Here is a 5,978-nt window from a genome sequence, read left to right on the forward strand (position 1 = left end):
CAGATAAACATAAGAAAAATCAAATTGAGTTTGAGACTTTCAGAGAGGCTTGGAAGAGAATGCCTATAATACAGAGGAGGGAGGAGGCTTTGGGGGTAGGGTTGACTCAGCAAGCCTTGTCAGGACATGATTTTCAACTTTCCACCCATGGACACTTTGGGTTGGCTAGAGAGCTCTTGCTAAATCCCAATGACCTGTGCCTACGATTTGATTATTGTTGTCTTTCTCTTTCTTCTCTCTTACTCCCTTCTTGTTATTCCACCTTGTACACTGTGTCTAGGACATCTGGAACTATGAGGCATATTCTGTGAGGGGTGGTTGATCAGCTAGAGGCAAACACTTACTCCTGTAAACTACTGTAGTTGACCTTTGTAGGTTACATTCCCAGCGTCATTTCCCAGTCCCTTTCCTACAGGCCCTGCGTCTGGGCTGGCCACCGAGGATCAAGTCTAAAGGGGAGGTTTGTGAGGTAGGGTAAGCAAATCAGCCTATTCCCTCCCCTTAGCCACACAGATTGGTTCAGGCCAATGAGCTTCGAGGAGACATTGCTGGGGATTTGGGAGAATGACATCTTCTAGTTCTTTGAGGGATACCCTTTGTCAACAAATGTGAAGAGGGAGGTAGTCTAGGGGTTACAGGCCGCCATCTTGTGACCTTAAGGTGAGCCAACCTTGAAATAAAGAATAACCACAAAAGACACATGGGAGAGAATGAAATGCACAGGATCTTTGGTGACATTACTGAGCTAAAGGAAGCTTGCTAAGCTCCGGGTTTTTCAGTAGATGCAAGTCAGTATATTCCATTTATTATTTAAGTCAGCTTGAGCTATTGTTGAAACTGGTAACTGTCTAACTCATACATTGCTTCTGATTCTTTTTCCCAGTTGAAGGTGAATTGAGAGAGTTTGTCTTAAAAAGTGAACTCAAAGGAAGATAAATGTTGTTTTGTTTCCCCAGCTTTTATTATAAATGAACTATTTAGTTTTATGACTTGTTTGGAATGAAATCCTGTATACTTGCATATTTTGGGATCAGAAAGAGATCTGGAACTTAGAAACTGAAATACCCCACTCATAAACTGACAATCAGATGTCTTTTTTTTTTTAAAGATTTTATTCATTTATTTGAGAGAGAGAGAGAATGAGAGATAGAAAGCACGAGAGGGAAGAAGGTCAGAGGGAGAAGCAGACTCCCCGCTGAGCAGGGAGCCCGATGTGGGACTCGATCCCGGGACTCCAGGATCATGACCTGAGCTGAAGGCAGTCGCTTAACCAACTGAGCCACCCAGGCGCCCTGACAATCAGATGTCTTATGCCAAAATATTCTTCAGCATTAACTGGAACTTATAAAATGTTTGAAAAATGGCTATCTAGAGAAGTTAAATATGTCAGGGATGAAAACAGCATTTATTTATACTCTTTCCTTATACTGGTTGAAACGTTTCTAATTGAGACATGTGGAATGTTTGAGATGGAAAAGACATTAGGTGATATGGTACAGCAGTTAAGAATAAAGCTGATTTGTTCAAGGTCAATCTTGGGCAAATTAGTTAACCTCATTTTAGTAGATGTTATTGGTGGCCTACCCAACATTCATGTCCCTAATTCCTCTTTCCTGACAGACTCCTGATTTTGTTCTTCATGCATCCAGTGTGACTCAGGGGAGGCTAACTACAACTTCTCTAGCTCTGGATATGGATCTGGATTCATCTGAACCAATCAAAGTGGTTTTATCCTGCTTTTCAGTTCATGATGCATGATACAGACCAGACCAATAAGACACAAGGGGATTGGTGGGGCGCCTGGGTGGCTCAGTTGGTTAAGCGTCTGCCTTTGGCTCAGGTCATGATCCCAGAGTCCCAGGTTTGAGCCCCGAGTTGGGCTCCCTGCTCAGCAGGGAGTGTGCTTCTCCCTCTTCCCCTCAACCCGCTCATGCTCTATTGTCTCTCTCTCTCTCTCTCAAATAAATGAATAAATAAAATCTTTAAAAAAAAAAAAAAAAGACACAAGGGGATTGGCCCAGAGTTTCTAGGACAGTTCCTTTAAGACAACTTCTAGAAACAATTCTCTCCCATAGGCTTAACATGAAAAAGAACAAAGCAAGAAGCTCTGACTGCTGCTGATGACCAACCCTCAACCCCGAGGCCAACCCTCAACCCTGAGGTGACCCAGCCTTAAAATGAAGTCCACACTGTTGATGGCGGAGCAGAGAGATAGAAAGAACTTGGGTCAGGGTCCCTGGGTGGCTCAGTCAGTTAAGCGTCTGACTCTTGATTTCGGCTCAGGTCATGCTCTCAATGTTGTGAGATTGGACCCTACATCAGGCTCTGCACTGAGCATGGAGCCTGCTTGGGGTTCTCTCTCTCCAACTCCCTCTGCCCGTCGTCCCAGCTCTCCTAAAAACAAAAACCAAACAAACAAAAAAAAAAAAAAAAGAAAGAAAGAACTTGGGTCTTTGAAGTCATTCCTATGGACTTAAGACCAATCAACTCTAAAGCCCATCCTGTCCTTGGACATCCTGTGAGCTGTGTGAGTCAATGAATGTCCTTATTGCTTGAGCCACTTTGAATGGGGTTTGCCATTACTTGCAGCCAAAAGCATACTCACTGTTAAGCCTGTTAAATCCCATCTAGGGATATAGGGGGATATAGGGATGTTGGGAGGGGTAAATCTGATAGTTCACGCAAAGTGCTTAGCATAATGTCTGGATCATATAAGTGCTCAATCAATGGTCACTATTATTATCTAACCTCTATTTTCTATTTTTAGGATTTTATTTATTTATTTGAGAGAGAGCACAAGCAGGGGGAAGGGGAGAGGAAGAAGCAGACTCCCTGCTGAGCAGGAAGCCTGAGGCGGGGCTCAATCCCAGGATGCTAGGATCATGACCTGAGCCGAAGGCCGAGGCTTAACCTGCTGAGCGACCCAGGCATCTGCTACTCCTTTTTCAAACACAGTTTTCTGGACCATTCTAAAGCCCAGGCATCATTCCTAGACCTGGCCCCCTTGGGAGTAATAGGACTTCCCCATGCTTCCACCTCCATATACTGTCATTCACCCTCCTAAGGAGCTGGGCCAGTCTAGGAAAAGTATGCAAAAATTCAACTCAGACTGACAGTGTCCTGAGCAATCCAAAAACACACTTGGTAGGGAAGGGTGATCCCACTGCACCTGCAGAAGCCCCCGGAACAAACACGCTGATATCTGGGCCTGCTCCCTCTTCTGTCTGCCAAGATCCTTAGGTGCTCTTGGCTCCCTGACATTAAAGCCACGAAGGCCAGCTCTGTTCACTTTGGTGGTGTCAGAAAGCAGGTCATCTTTTCTCCCTGTCCTGGGCCCTTTTCCTTGACTGGTGAGATGTTGTTCCTTCCTCCCCACTGGCCCCCAACTCACCCTAATGTTTGGCACTTCCCCATCTCCCCATACCCCTCAGCTGCTCACACTCTGCTTTCTGGAAGGGACCTAATGAGTTCCATCCCACTGAGCTGCAAATGATGAATCAGGAGGATGGTGGAAGAAATGAATTGTGAGCCTTGGCACCATGCACCTGAAGACACCTCCACCTGTCATCCAGCTTTTCTTACATGTCTCTGGGGCGGGGGGGGTGGGGGGTGGGGAATGCAGCCAGACCTAGTCACCAGCCACAGTACAATATTATGGTGGGAATCATGCCAGTCTCCTGGCATATGAAGATATCTTAATTTCTACCAATAGGACTCATTCCCAACTCTTGGTAGCATTTTGAGCTTCCCAGTCACCCTGGTAACAGGAAGTCTCCCTAGAACTATTACCCACTAAGCTGACTCTGCTCATACCTTAGGAACCATCAGAAATAAAATGTGCATGATAGAGCTATTGCAAGAGCGAGCTGAGATCATGCATGGAACAAGAAACCAGAATGTCTCAAGGCAGGCTGCCCAAAGCCAAGTTCATCATTCCCTCCCTCCCCCAACTGGGGAGTTCTCCTGGGTTCCCCTTGCTCTACAGAGCAAGGCAAGCCCTTCCCATCCAGTCACCCAGGTCACTTCTGCCTCATTGCTGTTCCTTCCTCACCCACACCCATTAATAATAACTATAGTGACAATGACAGAGTTGAGCAATATTGAGCATGGGGCCAGCTCAGGTTCTGGAGTTAGGCAGACCAGGAATTGAACCCCAGCTCCACCACTTAGAAGTGGCATGACCCCAGGGGGGCCTGGGTGGCTCAGTCAGTTGAGCATTCGACTCTTGGTTTCGGCTCAGGTCATGATTTCATAGATCGTCAGATCGAGCCCCATGTTGGCCTCCACAGTCAGTGGGAAGTCTGCTTGAGTTTCTCTCCCTCTGCCCCTCCCCCATTCATGCTTGCTCTCTCTCTCTCTCTCTCTCTCATAAATAAATAAATCTTTAAAAAAATATTTAAGAAGGGGCATGACCCCTCTGAGTCTGTTTCCTGTAAAATCGGAATAAAAATAGTACCTACTATTTTTAAGATGTCATAATGTGTCATAATGATGTCATAAGGTGTCATAATTATTAAATTTGTCATGCAAACAGTCAAAAGTGGTTGTTACTAACACGCTGTTCTCCTGTCCTCCTGAGAACCCTATAATGATTATTAATCTCATTTTATAGACAAGGAAACTGAGGAAACCAGGAAGTACGTGACCCGCTGACATTCTCACAGCCTTTGAGAGACAGAGCAGGGATTTCCAGGTGTGGGCCCAGTTACAACATTTGTGGGACCCAGTTAAGATGAAAATGGGGGGACCCCCTATTCAAAAACGACTAAGAATTTCAAAACACAACAGCAAAGCAGCAAACCAAACTTGGGGCCCTTCGAAGTCACGCCCACAAAGCTGGCCCTGCTCAACTCTCCGAGTGGTGTGGTCCTGTTGATTCAAACTTCTGCTGGATTCTGTCCTTTCTTTCACTCCCATTGCCCTGGTTCCAGCTCGCAACAACTCATACCTGCCAACCGCATCAGCCTCTTAACTGCTTTTTCTGGGTCTCAGTCTTGTCCCTGATAACCCATCAACCCATCGGATAATTCTGCTATCAGAATTATCTTCAAAAAACAGCTCTAATTACACCCTCCTCTCTAGATATGATCTCATCGCTACCCCTTGCTTAATAGCATAAAATCCAAGTCCCTTAGGGCAGCATTCAAGACCCTCGACAATATGGCCTTTGTCGGACCATCTCCATCACACATTCTTCAGAACTGCCATTCCAGGTCATTCCCACTCCTTACGCAACCCTGCCCTCGCCTCCTTTGGAATTCTTGCTGGAGCTGGTTTGCTCTCCACCAAGACTATCCCGCAGTTATCTTTGCCTATTGTAATCTCACTACCTTTGAAAGACCAGCTCACGTGCTCCCTCCCCCACAGAATCTTGTGTGACTTTCCCAATTGGAATCAATTTCTCCTTCCCCTGGGCTTCTGTTGGATGACTTTACACCAGTTATCACAATCCACCTTGTGTTAGGGCTAGCATGTGTCCAGGCCTTTGAAATTAAGCTGACTTGGATTCATATGGCAGCCTGGGCCGTTCTGGCCAAGGGAATCCAGCAAGTTACTCCATGGCCCTAAGTGGGAATAATCAGGTTTGCTATGATGATACAGTTAGAGTATTGTCTAAAGAATGTATCACAATTAGCAATAATCGCGCCTCGGATAAACCTCATTGGCTATGATACTGCCACTGCGCAAAGCTGTAAGGAATGTATCACAAAAGTCATTATTGTCTCCTCACCCTTGGTAGGAATGACTCTTCACTCATCCGCTTCAGTGCCTTGGCCAAGGTGTCTCCACGGTAACTACCTAATACTAGTTTACCTAACGAACTAACCTACCTATGTAATTTTCCAAGAGCCCACCCTACTCATGCCTCCACTTAATACTTTCAATGCCCACACCAGCAAAAACCTATGCAGGCTGCCTGTTCTAAATAAAACCCTTATCTACCCCCATTAATTAATATTTGTGTTTTGTTTTTAACA

At 45.5% G+C, this 5,978-nt stretch overlaps 1 pseudogene; it reads right to left on the bottom strand.

Moving 5' to 3' along the window:
* Window positions 1-5,627: 5,627 nt before the first annotated feature.
* Window positions 5,628-5,692, bottom strand: LOC112838420 (U4 spliceosomal RNA; annotated as a pseudogene).
* Window positions 5,693-5,978: the final 286 nt, after the last annotated feature.

This window comes from Callorhinus ursinus, unplaced genomic scaffold, assembly GCF_003265705.2.
Source record: "Callorhinus ursinus isolate GAN/ISIS: 27379988/994484 unplaced genomic scaffold, GSC_fseal_2.0 scaffold26, whole genome shotgun sequence".
Taxonomy (NCBI): domain Eukaryota; kingdom Metazoa; phylum Chordata; class Mammalia; order Carnivora; family Otariidae; genus Callorhinus; species Callorhinus ursinus.